The 16,309-nt window shown below is 44.9% G+C and overlaps 1 protein-coding gene across 3 annotated transcripts in view; it reads left to right on the top strand.

The window, feature by feature from the left end:
* Positions 1–444: 444 nt before the first annotated feature.
* The window catches only part of GMEB1 (glucocorticoid modulatory element binding protein 1), a 921,206-nt gene continuing 905,341 nt past the window's right edge, over positions 445–16,309 (top strand). For all 3 annotated transcript variants that reach the window (XM_069622968.1, XM_069622967.1, XM_069622966.1), the window contains exon 1: positions 445–594. The gene's annotated coding sequence lies outside the window, so the exon portion shown is untranslated. The remainder of the gene's footprint in view (positions 595–16,309) is intronic.

The following is a 16,309-nucleotide window of genomic DNA, read 5'->3' as shown; positions in this document are numbered from 1 at the left end:
GAGTGGGCTAGTTCCCATTATGATGTAGGATCTGGCCATCAGGGGGCAAAAAAGGGCCTTTTTTCTAATGGGAACTAGCCCACTCACACTGAAGCAGCTATTTCCCATCTGAGAAATGGCCCTAACAACCGATGGTCCGTTTCTCACATGGGAACTAGTAAGGGCCATTTCTCTAATGTGTACTAGTCTTCTCTGTGTGAGTGGGCTAGTTCCCATTATTATGTAGGACCTGGCCACCAGGGGGCAAAAAAGGGCCATTTTTCTAATGGGAACTAGTCCACTCACACTGAAGCAGCTATTTCTCATCTGAGAAATGGCCCATAGAATCGCTCCCGCAACGCCTTCCTTCCAGCTCCTACAAAAATGATGATGACGTGACGTGCCGTTGAAACCCACGTGATGCAGAGCAGCCCACGTGATGAAGCGGGCGTTGCATGACAGCCCACGTGATGAAGCGGACGTTGAAACCCACGTGACGCAGAGCAGCCCACGTGATGAAGTGGAGGCGGAGTGTTGCTATTGTCCGTTTCTCGAATGGGAACTAGAAAACTACCCTTTAGGAAACGCTCGTGCCCTGTTTCCAGGTAGCATCAGGTGAGTGCATGCGATCCAGCTCTTGTAGTGAATTTTATATGCATTTCTTTTAGCATCCATCAACTTATACGTTCTTATCCCTTAAGAATACATGCCAACCCTGTCGATTTAGGCGGGAGACTCCCGATTTTTCAGTGAAATATTGTCAAGAGGAGCCCCTTTGAAACCTCTAGGAGTGCACGTTGAAGCTGTAATCCCTTGTGTTGCACTTTACTTGTTGAAATTAAATATTGTAAGTACGTGATTTTCTAAACTTCTGGTTTTGAATTGACACGGGACAGCCTGTTGTTGGTATAGTAGCTGCTCCGAAGCTCATTTACGGTACGGTTCAGGCTCTGCAATTCCTGCAGAGGCAGTAACTGCTGTGCAGCTACCACCAGACCCTGTACATATATAATAGTACTTGCACAGGCTAAGGCTCGCAGACGCAGTAACTGCTGTGCAGCTACTACACAGACTGTGCTCTGGTGTAAGTGACTACATATCTAATAATACCCGCGCTGGATTCTGCTCGCAGACACAGTAACTAACTGCTGTGCAGCTACTACACAGACTGTGCGCTGGTGTAAGTGACTCCATAGCTAATAATACCTGCACAGGATAATGCTCGCAGACGCAGTAACTGCTGTGCAGCTACTACACAGACCCTGTACATATATAATAATACCTGCGCAGGCCAATGCTTGCATACACAGTAACTGCTGTGCAGCTACTACACAGACCGTTCTCTGGTGTAAGTGACTACATATATAATACCTGCGCAGGCTAATGCTTGCAGACGCGGTAACTGCTGTTCAGCTAATACACAGACCCTGCTCTTGGTGTAAGTTACTATATATATATATATATATATATATATATATATAATTACACCTGTGCCAGATAATGCTCGCAGACACGGTAACTATACTACACAGACCGTGCTCTGGTGTAAGTGACTACATATCTAATAATACCTGCACAAGCTAAGGCTCAAAGAGGCAGTGACTGCTGTGCAGCTGCTACAGACCTTGCTGTGGTGTAAGTGACTACATAAATAATACCTGTGCAGGCTAAGGCTCGCAGACACAGTAACTGCTGTGCAGCTGCTACACAGACCCTGCTCTGGTGTAAGTGACTTTCACAAGGTGTTTGTGTAGGGGTGATGGAGTCCTTTCTATGAATTGTTTGTTTCTGGTGTATTGTTCTCTCCATTTTGTTTCCATTTTGCGGTTGTTTTTTGGTGTTTTTTCAGTTCTTCTGTGAACCGTTTTGCTGCCAGTTTTTTTTGGTGGTGTTGCTTTGAATGTTTTAGCTGGTGCTAATTGGTCAATGGCCTTGGTGATCCAATTGTTGTGTGTCTTTTGCTGTATCGGTGGGATCTCTTTGACCTAGGTTGTTGTGGTGGGTTGATAGCATGGTGGCCTCGTCCACTAGTTTTGTTGCAAAGTTGGGGTTGTAAGAAGATGGTCTGTAGATCAGCAGGAATACTATGTTGGATTGGTCGTTGAGGGTTGCCAGTCATTTGGTCGAAATCAATTGGTCGACTGGACAACTGGTCGAATCAATTTGGTCGAAAACCAAATGGTCGAATTTTTTTTTTTTTTTTTTACCCCTTTTTTTTTTTTTTTTTTGGGGGGGTCCCCCCCAACCCCCTTTTTTTTCTTTTTTTTTTTTAACACGAAAACCCACAAAACACATATAAATAAAAAAAAAAAAATTCGACCATTTGGTTTTCGACCAAATGACGTCGACCAGTTTGTAGTCGACCAAATGACTGGACACCGTCGTTGAGTTCTATCTTGATTAGGAGGGATTCATAGTGTTCCGCGTTGGTTGTGATGATTCAAGATGCTCAGGTGTGTTTTTTGTGTATAAATGCGATTCCACCTCCTCTTCGGTTTTAATTGTCAGGTATTGCTTTGTTCGCGATGGCTTTATAGTTGTCTGATAGCCAGGTTTCTGTAAGCAAGAGCACGTCTGTGCCTCCTTCGCTTAGGAGGTCATTGGTTTCTGTTGTGTTTTGACATGGATCTAATGTTGAGGAGGCTGCAGTGTAGTTTGCTGGATTTCCCTTTTGTGTTGTTAGTATTGCTTGTTCTGACCAGTGTGGTGTTGGTTGGGTTTCCATTCCAGGTGGGGTTTTCCCGGTTGAGTCTTTTGGGTGGGGTGGTTCTTTGTTGGTCAGTCTTTGTCGAGTAGACCGATAAGGTTTATGGCTGGGGTGGTTCATTTCCGGGTGGTAAATAGGGTCGCTACCCCTCTGTTGTTCAGTCTTGGTGCTATAGGGGTTGTAGAGTGAGTGTGATGGGTTTCCAATTTGTTCCTTGTTCTGGTTGGGGTATTGTCCATGGTGGAGACCGGGTTGGGATGGTTTATTAGCGGTCATCTGTTTGGTGTCCTGGTTGGGTCTGTATTCATGAAGCTTGTTGGCTGTCGGATAATTGTTGCTGTACTGTTTTTGTTTACCATGTTGTCGTATGTGGACAGGTGGCGAGCATTGTAGTCTCTTTGCTCCGTTATTTGTATGTCTCCTTGGGCCATCTCAGATGTTTGTCGAGATTTTTGGGGTTGTGGGATCATGCTGGTCCGTGCCTTCCCGAGTGGTTTGGGATTTCTTATTATTTCTATTGTCTTTTCGGGCTTCTTTGTCTTTCTTGTGGCGAGGCATGATGCGTGGGTTGTTGCTTAGTGGGCGTCCTCTTTCGATTGGTGTTTTTCATGGTCTTTTGGGTTTAGTCTGTGCTGTTTGGTTTGTTGCTTGTATTTGGTAGGTTGTGGGTAGTTGATGGGATTTTGTGGTTCTGTTTGTTTATTACTTCTTTCTTTTTTGATCCTTTTCGTTTGATTTTTTTTTTTTATCCTGGGGATACTTTTCGTTATGGTTGTTGATTATTGGATTTTGCGCAAAGCAAACATGAATATTGTGTGAAGGAGTGCATGTGAATACTGGCATATTTTGGTGCAGTCATGTTAAGGAGAATTCTCATTTCTGTTCTAATTCCCTTCAACCTTAGAGACCCCCAGCTCTAGGACTTTTCAATTTTAACCCTGGAGTGAGTGAGACCCTTTTCTCACTGAGTCATGTGTTTTGACCTTTGGATTGTGTGTTTTCACTGTTTTGCGAGTCTGACGAACTCCACATGCATCAACTTTTTGTATGGTGACACAACTTCAGTGCAGTGTTACTAAGAAATCCTTTCTCATAAGGTTTAAAATACCTTTTTCTTGTCTGAACTACTGTTCCAAAGAATAGTAAAGTGAAAATGACTTTACTTACCTTTTCTCTTTGTGGGTCCAGCACACACCATCTTATGGGGAGTTAACTAGTAGCCCCTTATCCTACATTCTCATGTAACATGTGTATGTTTCCCTCCCTACTTTTAAATGACTAGTGGCAGTGGTTTAATTTTTTCTACTATCGTGTTTTTCTACCGCAGGCTGAACCCTCTGCTGCAGTATAGCACCCAGGGGTGACCATTTTATCAAAACGGCCCTTGTCTTCTTTTTTTGCCATTTTCTGTTTGTGAGGTCTTTCTTGGGTTTTACTCTGTGCGTCAAACAGATTGAAGCCCTTTGTTTGTCTTGCTATTGGCACACTTCAGCCCTGAGTTCCGCCTCTGGCCCCAGTGTGTCTGGAAGGACAGGATGTGAGTGAGGGTACCGAAACTCCCCTGTCCTTTGTCTCTAGGAATACCTGAATGCAACCAGTCCTGAATGGCTGGCTGTCCTTTCAGGACAGCGACCCTGATGTGATCGACATCCTAGGCTGTGCATGAATGGGAGAAACCTGCTTAAAAGTCGAGCGTTTTGGGACTAGAGGCAGAGTCGACCACTGGGAGAAACACCCGACCAAGAAACCGTGAACGAAGCTTGCTGCATCCTCCTGGACCTTTGAATTGCCTGGTGAAGCCCTGCTGTTGTGCTGAAACTCCCTTTTCAGACGGAGAAGCCCCTTGGGTTAGTGGGAACAACTAACCCAGAGACAAACTCCACTGGACCATCTTCCCTGTCTGACTGTACTTCTTCATTGCTGCAAGAACCAAGTGCCAGGGGTCGAGTAATCCACAGTCGAGTGAAACGTCTGAAATCTGGCTAGAAGCTCCAGGACTCTCCTAAGGACCCTCCAGAAGCAGGACGACCAGAGCTAGAGTCTTCTCACCAGACCCAAGGAGTGAAGGAAGCAGACCCAAGGAGTGAAGGAAGCCCAACCGGTACCGGAGATCTGCAATAGTGCTGTTTACTAAGCGCTGAAACTCGCAAAGTGCAGCTGAACCGTAAAGAGCCCGTAGCCGCAAGTACCACCTCAGGAGCCCTACAGATGTCCTCCCTCTTGTCCCCACGACTAAGGCTCAGGAATACGGGGTCTGCAACGCTGTAGCAGGACAGAAGCCAGCTGGAACACTCTTCTTCAAACCAGAGGTACTGTCTAGACTTGGGGTACTTACCTCACTGTCTTGTAGCCTTGCTTTTCTAAGTTAGGAATTGCAGTGGCTTACTTTTAGAGTTTATTCCAACTCTGTTTTCACAGCTTGCGACCCTACAAGTGATTTTCTAACAAACTCTCTAACTTTGTGCAAGACATTTTGATTCTAAGAACTGCCTCAGCTCCATAGACTGTTTCAAATTGACTTTGGCTGTCCTGGATCCCTGCAGACTCTTCTAGCCCACTGACTTTGACATGGTTTGTCCCTCATAGGTGGTAACTTGTTTTAGACAGTTACTGCTGGGAAAGGCTTGTCTAGATTTCATTGCAAGATTTATTTGTCCTCCCATATACTGAGAACCTGTTTTAACCTTTTTTCTTCCTTAAACCTTTCCTTTCTGCAACCTCAGAATCTGCAAGTGTGATATATAAATGCCATTACTGCCCTTGTGATTGAAGTCACCCCATGGTGTAGCAATTGTGTATGAAGCATATTCAAAGATTATCCACTAACTTGCTCTGATTCTGAAAAGTAATTTAAAAGTATATTTACATTGTTACATGAATTGCCTTTCTAAAGAACGCTTATTTAAAAAATGTTAAATAAATAACTATTCATAACTGAAACCTTGAGTGTAAGTGCTACTTGGCTACTTGTATTTACAGATTTCATTTGTACAGCTCACAGTTATCCCTCTTGAGATAGGCCTAGCTGTTCAGCCACACTGCCAACCTGTGTAGTTCAAACCTATACCAAAAGGTGGGTTTACCTAATAACAAGCAGATAAGTGTTGTGTAGTCTCACACAGTGGGACAACACCAATTCTTACCTAACAAGTCGGCATGGAAATGTATTGATTGTGAGGGTGCTGGGTTCCTGCTTTTGACTGGGATGGCAAAGGCTTCTCACCCACAGGGTGCATGCTATGTTTAGGCCTCTTTCTTCCACTTTGGCCCAACATGGTCTCAGGCCGTAGCCATGCCACATTGGGGATTGTGAGGGTAATGGGTGCCTGCTTTTGACTGGGATGGCAATTCACACGAGTGCATGCTATGTTTAGGCCTCTGTCTTCTTTGGCCCAACATAGTTTCAAGCTTTACACTTGCCACAGTGGGGGATCATTCAGCATAAGTGCAACTAAGCAAAAGCAGAATGACAATCTGTATTGGTCCGCATATCATCCTACAAACTCTGATGTTATGAAGTAATCAGTAAGTCATCATCAAGAACAAACATGTTTCATGGCAGTGCTCTTGAAGTAATCAGCAGGTCATCCCAGAATCATCCCCAAATCATCAGGGACAAACGTGCAATCTCTTGAAGTGATCAGTAGGTCATCCTAAAAGCATCAGGAACAAAGTTTTCTAAAATGGGGATTATGTTAGCGTGTTCATTAAGTCATCCTAAGCTCATCCCCAAATCATCGTCCACCATTCTGAGAGATTTACTGATGACTTTAACAGCGTGATGACGTCTGATGTGGGAATGACTTCTAGTGTAGTTCGATTATCATCAGATGACCCCAGAATGGTCTCTAAAGTCATCCTTTTAGACCAGGGTTGAGGTAACGTGGGGTCGGGGCAGGCTATATGTTTACGAGGCATTTATTTATTATTACTTTTATAGCAGCATAGAAAGGCCTCCGGAATCTAGGTGCTAGTTTCAAACAGGAAAGACGTACACAGAAATAGAAAGTAGGTTCATGTCAAAGGCTTGTTAAACGGGTGTGTTTTTAGATTTTTCCTGAATAGCTGGTAAGGGGTTTCATGTGAGCTGATGGCAGTAGGAACCAAAACAATTTGGCATAAAGAATCCAAAATCAAAGCATGTCCAACCAAGGGTCTATAAAAAGAAATAGACTTTTAACTAAACAATACAAATGCAATCCGCTAACTAAAACACCTAGAAATCCCGCCCCTCTAAATAAGAAAATAAAAAAATACAACAAAATGCAGACTTTTGTGACAACGTCACTTAAAGTAGTTGAGCTGGGGAGTTTCTGTTCCAAGGCTATCGGGCTCATTATAACCTTGGCGGTATCCTTGTGGTAAATCTGCCAGGATTCCAGCAAATGGGATTACTGGTACTGGCATTCGGTCTGGCGCTTTTAGCCGGATTGCGAGTGCTGGACTCCATGGGGAACTTTGCCGTTATTACAGCCGTCGGGTTTACTGACAATTCTTGCCATATGGTGGAGGAATTATCTCGCGCTCATAGCTGCAGCTAATTCCTCCACCCAACCGGCAAATCTGTAGTTGGCCAGTGCAGAAACTTGCTAGTATGTCAATACCAGCACGTTAATTCCGCACCAGCCAACTTGTAATGAGGCCCTATGTCTTGGAAGAAGAAAGTAGAAATGGGGGCTTTAAAGTCACTGTGGCCCCAAAAGTGCATCGGGGGTTTGAGGGCCACCTCACAGTACCTTTTTATTCTTGTCTTTGGGTGCTTGACTGTGTTGAGCCAAGATTCTTGGCGCTTTAGCTGCAGTCGACTTGATACTATCCTACTGGCAGTTTGATGGCCCAGGCTCCCATAAGATTGATTTGACGTTCAAGATGATGCCTTCAGACGGTTCTGGCAGCACTTGAGTCGACGGCAAGACAATGTCTTTGGGTAGATTCAGCTTTGCATGATTTTGATCCTTACAGCAGGTCGAGGTCAGTGCTCCAGTTTATCCCATGAAGGTTGAACCTACGGTCAGGTTACTCGGCACGGTCGGCGGCAATGGGTCAAGCCAGCGACAGGATGGCTCGACATTGAACAAGTGGTTTGTAGTCTTGAGTGCCAGAAACAGCACTGCAGGTCCTACAGTGGTTCAAAGGCATCCAGCGTGGATGACTTTTGTCTCGTGGTTTAACTATAGAATTCCAAATAACTTGAGCTTACTGGGAGTCCCATTTCGGGGGCTCCAGAACAAGGTGAGTCCTTCTGCTCTTCACTCCCACTTAAGGGATATTGGCTGGCACCCTAGAGAGGATCGTTCATCCTCCACCTGGGTCAAAGCACAAGGCCAAAGAGACCAACATTTCTATGTGGCATTTTAGATTTTACTAAGGCCTTCGACAGTTTGAATCGTGAACATCAATGGGTTAAAATGGAAACGAAGCCATGCCTGCCGGACCTCCTTGATCAGATCAAAAGCCTGTACACAGGCACCTCTGTCTCTGAAAGGCGAGTTGACGGATGAAATGCCTACGTACAGAAGGGTGAAACAGGGCTGTGCTCTGGCGCTTTATAATTTCTATATTGCGGACCTGGGTGAATCCATGGCGATCTGCAGAAGTTGTCCACCAAAGTTGGGGTCCATGAGAATAACGCGCTTTTTATACGCGGAAGATTTGGTCCTGGTGGACTATACGCCAGTGGTGCTCCAATGGCAACTAAATACACTGCATAAATACGCCAGACTTAATGATCTGGAGATTAACAGCAAAAAACAAAGAGTATGGTATTAGGACAAGTTCGGCCGCTAAAGCCTAAAAATCTACATTGATGGTCTCTGAATAACATCGAACTAGAACAAGTCAGTTGTTTCAAGTATCTATGGGTTTGGATCACCATTAGTAGTAAAGACTCTGTCGTTTGTGCAGCATCTTAAAAAAGTGGACATGTTGGCCTCACAAGCAACCATATTGAAGAGGAAATAATGTAAGCTTTCCCTGAAGCCCCTCATTGACTTTTACACTGCAAAGGTTGTTCCATTGCTAACATATGGAGTCAAATGTTTTGTGGAGCTACCAGCCACATTATGGTGCCGCATAGAGGGGGCCTTCTGGAAAAAAGTCCTAGGGCTGCCACGATCAATCCCAAGCCAGGTGGTGCAGAAAGAACTTGGAATATGTTATCTTAAAGTAGCTGTTGATTGGAAAATCTTGAGCCTGTTTGGTAAATGCAGCTGTTCAAACACACTATATGATCAACGAGATTGTTAAGATGCTTGGATCCAAGCACATCAAGTAATTGAAAACCTGGGGACATTACTTATCAAACTTCTCAAAGACCTAACCTGTTCGATTGAAGATTTGATAACTAATCTGACCATGGTGAAAACAAAATTATCTGAAGCAGATTGGATTCAAACCATCGAAGATGTGGGAAAGTTAAAACTACACACACAGTTGGCTATGGAGGTAAGGAAACAAGGTGTTGTTCAGCCATACCTGCAGAAATGCCCAAATCCAAAAAGAAGGCCTACCTTCATGAGATTGTGATTCAATCTGTGCCAAACTAATGAAATTAACACAGCAAGATCCAAGTTCAATAAAGGATCCGCAGGTTGCAGATTCAATCAGAAACGTAAGAAAACCTGTATCACCTGTTCATGATTTGCCCATATTTTACCAAGCCGAGAATTGAGCACTGGAGATGCACATACGTCACTAATGATAGCTGTGGTCCAATTCTTTTGGAAAGTGCTGGAACCGAATATGGAGAACTCTATCGGGCTAAGGGACCATGAAGATCTGATAATAACCACTAAATCCAAATAAAGGAAATGAAGTAAGCAGCTCTAAGACAACTTAGATTTATTTAGACTCATTCTCTAGTAAGGTAAAAGGAAGATGATGGATAAGGGCTGACCTAAAATGGAAGATGGATGTAAGACAGATTTTTTTTGGGTTTTTTTCCTTTCTTGCTAAAATGTTTGTAACAAAGGCAAAAAAAAAACGGGTCCTTTTTGCAGTGGGGCTTTGGTCCAAGAGCAATGCCCCCACCCCCCCAATTTGTATTTTATATAGCGCTTTTTAGCAAAGCGCTTCACAAAGAACAATCAACAGTACAATAAAATCAACATAAACAATTGTGTTCAAGAGCAGCCAGTAACAATCGGACAGGTGTTTCCTGAGAACAGATGGGGGACAGAGCTCTCCTTTGCCTTGGTTGCCTTTTCTCTTATCTCCATGGCAGAGGCCTTTGAAGTAGCCAGTTCTTCCTACATGGGTCCAGTAAATTCTTCTTGTCCAAGAGTCCAAAGGTGAATCAAAGAATCGGTGGTTGCCCTCTCATTATTATCGCAAAATGTCTCAAAGAGACAAAGATTGCACGACCCTTCTCTGAGCCTACCTCTTCTTTCTGATTAGTCTTACTCCGTCCCCTTCTCATGCCCACTGACTTTCAGAGGCTCCAGTGGTCACCACCCTGGTGTGACAGTGACTTTGTTATTGCAATGCTGCCTTTGTGTCAATAGTTCTCAGATCTCCAGAGGGAGTTTTCTTGTACCCCGGGGAAAGGTCTCATTCTTCTACAGGGCTGTAGTGGAGCCAGTCGTACCAGACGTATATCTACATCATTACTGTCATAGATGTGCCTTTCTGACAGAGATGACACTAGTATGCTACACAATTGCTGTTGCTGTATAATTGGGTGATCTTAGTAGTCCCTGTGCCACATTTTGGAAAGGTTAATATATACCAGACTGAGTAAGGTATACAATTATTAAGTTTGGAAACAGTGGAGTTGAAGGTTAAAAAGCCACCTTTGCCTGCACAAACATTTTGTTGCAGTAGCTATTGGGAATGCATGTGACCTTTTGAAACCTGCCTGTGCCCCCTTCAGGGCTGGAGATGAGGGAGTCTGTAGGCTATCTCGGCAAAGGCACATGTCGGCATCAAATTTGGCAGGAGAGAACATTTCAAGTTGCAAGCTACTAGTCAGGCATAAGTCACTTGCCACTTAATTTGCCTCATATGTACAGCATACTATTTCTTCCTCGCCAAGTGTCAGTTTTCTGTAGTCTATTGCTAGTGGTGAGTGCACATTTTGAGGCCTGATTTTTGTCATGGAGCATTTATGAAAGAGTAGTCGTATTAGCAGACCTCCCTTTTTGAAACCGAATTACCTGCATCATTTTATGATAAAATTAGAACATCTTGGGCTATCCCTCTCATCAGATGGTATTCTGTCAGAGAAGGTGTGAGGGAGGGAACTTTGTTGGCAACTGAGAGAAACAAGAGACAGCGTTAAGGAATTTATTGTGTGCAAGTAGACACAGTATTGGGAAGTATTTCTTATAAGGGTATTTTGGAGACTACTGTGCTCGGTCTTGTGGGCCTGTATGGCCCCAAAATGAAGGATATTAATAATAGTCATACTTTGAGCCTCGATTTAGGAAATTACTATTACCTCTCCTTATCCAAAATATTAATCCAATCTAATACATTTCAGTAAGATGTTAAAATATGTAAGAGATCACTTTTTGAAAAGGTATAAAAATGAGCACCCCTTGCAGTGTTTCTGGAACATGTAGACTGTGAATGACTCCAACAATCGGGTACTTCCAAATCTAATTTGTAGATAAGGTTTAGATGCAGCCTGACTGTGGATGTAGCAGAACCTGATGGTGTACCAATTGAGATTGAGTTTGGAAAAATGTCTTGTCAGGTCTGCCACAATGACATTACCAGTTACATACTGAACATGTGAGATGGTTTTGTTGGAGTGAAGTTGTATACACACATACAAACTCTCTCTGGTTGCTTTGGCTGTCTTGACACGATTACCGTGAATCCTACAGGACTGGGCATTGACATCTGCCATTTCTAGTTTTCTCAGCTCCTGTTGAACCTTCTCAATGTAATGGAATAAAATGGGCCTTATTACGAGTCCGGCGGTAACCCTGCCAGTGCTGACTCGTAACATTTTACTGGCGCCTGACTTCCCGGTGCCACCAGGACATTATAAGTTCCGCAGCCTGGGAAGTCAGGTGCCAGTAAAATGTTAGTCCCATAGGACTCTGGGAGTGGAGACTCGGAAGCTCCGGCACCTTTTGTAACAGTGCCGGCGTACTGTGAAGAGTCTGCCTACCATGTCTGCTGCACCTGGCAGGTCCAGACCTGTTGGGCGCAGCTTACCGGCACCCTTGTTTCCAGACCAGCAAACTTGTAATGAGGCCCAATGTCTCTTCGCTACTGGAATTGAGTAGGTTATGCACAGCCTCTGCAGTTTGATTGAGGAAACCCAATATAATAGTGGAGGGGAGGAATAAACCTTAGTCATGATATGTTAAATGCCCCATGTATTCATATACAGTTTACGCTGGAGGAAATTGATGGTCACACAGAGGAGCATCCCTCTTAAAAATGAATAGAAAGCGTATATTGCCTTGTAGCCAGGAAGTAGAACAATGCAACTAATCCATGATGATACCCAGGAAACGTTCCTAGGCCAAAGGCCCCAGGGGCTTGATAGGTGACAACCCTGGGCTTCTTCATTCTCAGAGCTTTCAGGAAACATTGCCACCAGTACAAAGTGCTTAATACAAATGGACTACAAATACAGCTTACTGACCGGCATTGAGATATCCATTTCAACACATTTGATGTATTCTTATTCCCAGCAATTTGGCCAGGGGACCCCTTATTCTAGGGTTTAGAAACTTTTTCTCATCCTGCCATACCATCGCAGAGAGGCCGTAGAACACACAATTTGCCGATTATGGTGTCATTTGAATTGGATATTGACGAGGTAGGCTTGACGGGAATTAAAATCTTAAAATATACATGTATATGGAATTTTAAGGCAGCTTACTGAATGTTTATAACCAGTGTTGTAATCCTGTCTCCAACCACCAAACGCGAAGTATCCTCAATTCACTGGACCAAATTGCAGGGTACCTTTTTATAATTGTTTCATTTTCATGCGAAAACTGTCACACACTCAGATGATTCAGGGCATGGCTATGGACAAGAACAAGTTTAGCACGTACCTCGGTGGCATTCCCTCTATACCTATCTTGAAAAGCAAAGGCGCAATTTAACATCACTCTATTCCAAGCATTGCCTACACATAGTTGACAGCATCACGTCTGATATCCTGGGACCTAATCTTCGTCAGTGACAAGGAGGGTGGTTGTTTAAACTATTTTATAGTGCAGCTGACGCACTTACGAGAAACAAAAGTGAATAACCTTTAGAATGAAGATTTTAGGGATCGTAATCGCATAGAGCTAGAAATTAACATCCTGCCTCCAATCCCATCAGTATATTCATCGAGATTGTGATGTCAATAGGTCTCGGGCGACGTCCAGTTTGCTATTTCAGGGTGGGTCTAATGGGCTAGCAACTGGTCTGGACCCGGATAGTTACCCAGAGAAAGGAGGTGCTTCCTTAGTTATCGAGAGAGTGATTTACAATGAATGATCTAGGCCCAAAAGGTGTAAAATGGTAAGGCAAAATAAGGGATGCTCCTACTGCAAGAATGCTAAACATAGTCTTAACAGCTGTAGTAATGAGCAAGGTGCCTAACACACTTAAAAAACTTCAAGCTCTGTGACCATGAAACACTCATTGAATATATGAGGACGGAATTAGAAATGTATGCCTGGGAGGCATTCGCAAACGCAGCAGCAAAGATGTGAAGGCATTCTGGAGCCTTGTAGCCGAAGTCTACAAGGAAAACAACTTAAATCATTTCCCTGCAAGCATATATTTAAAATGGAACGAGCAAGCCATTTAGCAGTGAGAGGAATTAGTGCTGGTACTTGTACATTTCATTCTAACAAGGAGGAGCCAGGGAAGGCTGATGTATTTAACTGTAGTCTTTTTGTTTTTTTTGTTAAATGTTTCTATTTTAGAAGCTGTGTATAGAAAGAGCAAATAAGTTCATGATCCAGGTTAATGATGGTACCTGGTTGATCTCTCAAAACAATGATGGGAACCTGGTTAGGCCTGCAGTTGCCTTGCGTTGTGGCACTACCCACCTCATTCTGTGCAAGTGGCCTCTGGCCCCTCTGCAGCCTCCCCTCCTCTCTCCTTCTCTGCCTTTCCCCTTTTTTCCGCTGACGAGGTTTCGAGACAAGTCTGATCTATGAAAGTCTCGTCAAAACAGGTCCACCCCTGTTCCTCCAAAACTATCAAGGACCACATTGACTCCTTGGCTCCTGCCCTTGCTGACTTCTGCAGTCACTCCTTCACCTCTGGAGTCTTCCCATCCTCTCTCAAGCACTCCCTTGTGCACCCTCTTCTTAAGTAAACCCTCTTCCGACCCTTCCTGCCCAGCTATCGCCCAATCCCTATCACTCCCTTCCTGGGCAAGCTCCGGGAGAAACTGGCCATCTCCCAGCTTAATCTCCATGCTGAATCTGTTGGTAGCCTTCATGACCATCAGTCTGGCTTCAGAGCCGCCAGAAGCACAGAAACTGCTCTCCTGAACATCCGTGAGGATCTCCTCTCGAACCTTGACTCTAACATTCCATGTGTTCTCATCTTGCTTGATCTCTCTTCTGCCTTTGATACTGTCAACCATACCATCCTGCTAAACCGTCTCAGTGATAACCTGGGTATCACTGGTCAGGCTCTGGCCTGGCTGACCTCTTTCCTCTCAAATCGACCCTCCCAGGTCCAACTGGGATCTTTCCTCTCTGACATCTTTTTCTCTACCTGTGGTGTCCCCAAGGGTTCTAACCTCTCTCCCTGGCTGTTCAACCAGTATCTGGCACTTCTTGCCCACTGCATCGCTGCTCTCTGCCCCAACTTTCAGTGCTATGCGGATGATACCCAGCTCATTTTCAGGCTACCCTCGGCCTCCTCTTCTCCTTCCCTCATCTCGGACTGTCTTTCTGCTATCCAGGAATGGTGTGCCGCCAACGACCTCTGCCTTAATGCCAGTAAGACTGAGATTCTACTCATCGGCCCACCCACTCCCTCCTTCCCTGCAGCTCTCTGGCCGGCCTCTCTTGGCCCTCTTCCTGCTCCTACCTGCAAGGCAAAAAACATCGGGGTCATCTTCGACTCCACACTCTCCTTCTCTCCTCACATTTCTGACGTTTCTAAGAAGTCACACTACCAGCTGCACCTCCTCAGAGGTATCCTTCCTTTCCTCTCCTTCCCCCAGAAGCTCACTGTCTCCAGAGCCCTGGTTCTCTCGAAGCTGGACTACTGTAACAGCCTCTATCTAAATCTGCCTGCCTCTACTCTCCGCCCGCTGCAACTCATCCAGAACAGGACTGCGAGACTTGTCCTTGGCCTCAAGCCCAGGGACCGTATCTCTCAGGACTGAAATCGCTACACTGGCTCCCTGTGGCTGCGAGGATTAAGTTCAAAACCCTCTGCATTGTCCACAAGGCCTTCTGGGGCCTTGGGCCAAAATACCTTCAACTCTCTCTTCCTAAATATCTTCCTTCTTGAGCTCTTCGCTCATCCACCTCCAACTCCCTCAGAGTCAGCCGCTTCTCCAAGCAACGAGTTGGGGGGAGATCTCTCTCCGCAGCAGGGGCCTCCCACTGGAACAGCCTTCCTGCCTCCCTGAAACTTGAGGAGAACCATCTCCGGTTCCGGAAGCACCTCAAAACCTTCCTCTTTGCTTCTGCTTTCTCTCCCCTTTTCCCCTGCTAAATCACTGAAACTGTACTGAATCAGCAACTGGGCCACTCGCCAAGCCACTCTCCCCTTGGCCCAGCCACTCTCCCCTTCACTGCCTCCCTGGCAACCCCTGCACTACGGGACTGCCTCTGTATCCCTACAGCCCTCCCTCCCAGCACTAGTCTGCACTTATCTTGCACTTGCCACCAGCTGGCCCTTATTATTGATCTTGTATTTACTAATCACTTTGTACTACACTTTCCCCTCTCCCTTTCCCCCTTGCACTTTTCCCGTCCCCCCTACCCATGCACTTGCGCGATCTGAATGACACGTGGCCTAGTAGGATCTAGGATCGTTTGTCTGTCTCCCCTTGTTCCCTCCCCTCCCTGCCTCATCGCGCCTTGAAACACTTGTGTATAGGCGCGTTACAAATGCCATATCATATCATTAGCCTGGGTCACACGTAGATATGTCTTGTGAATATTAGCCAGTGCCACATTTAGACAGAATTGTGAATACCAGCTTGTATCACATCTAGGTAGAATTGTGAATCCAAGCTTCAGTCACATCTGAATAGAATTGTGAATTTTAGCTTGCTATCTAGACAGGATTGTGAATATTATCTAGTGCCACATCTAGATAAATTTGTGAATACAAACTTGTGTCACATCTAGACAGAATTGGGAATATTAGCTTGCGTCACATTTAGACAGAAATGTGGAGATATTCACCCGGACATTTGAAAATTACAATGCATCACATCTAGATTGCGATGCCACTAACTGACCCACTAAAAATCTCACCCTTCTACATACACCTCTCAAGCTCTATCCAAACACAGCCACACCTCTTAAGTACACCAAACCACACGCACGTCACTACTCGGCAACAACAAAACAAATCTCACAGCCTTGCACAACAGAACACGGAGGCTACCAACCGAAAAGCACACCCAAGCTCAGCGAACGGTGTTAACCGCTGCCGACAGCACATCACTGCTCTCTTGCACTT

This window comes from Ambystoma mexicanum, chromosome 11 (genome assembly GCF_040938575.1).
Source record: "Ambystoma mexicanum isolate Mex_15411 chromosome 11, UKY_AmexF1_1, whole genome shotgun sequence".
Taxonomy (NCBI): domain Eukaryota; kingdom Metazoa; phylum Chordata; class Amphibia; order Caudata; family Ambystomatidae; genus Ambystoma; species Ambystoma mexicanum.
Note: the sequence above shows the minus strand (reverse complement) of the source record. Positions and strands in the feature narration are given on the sequence as shown.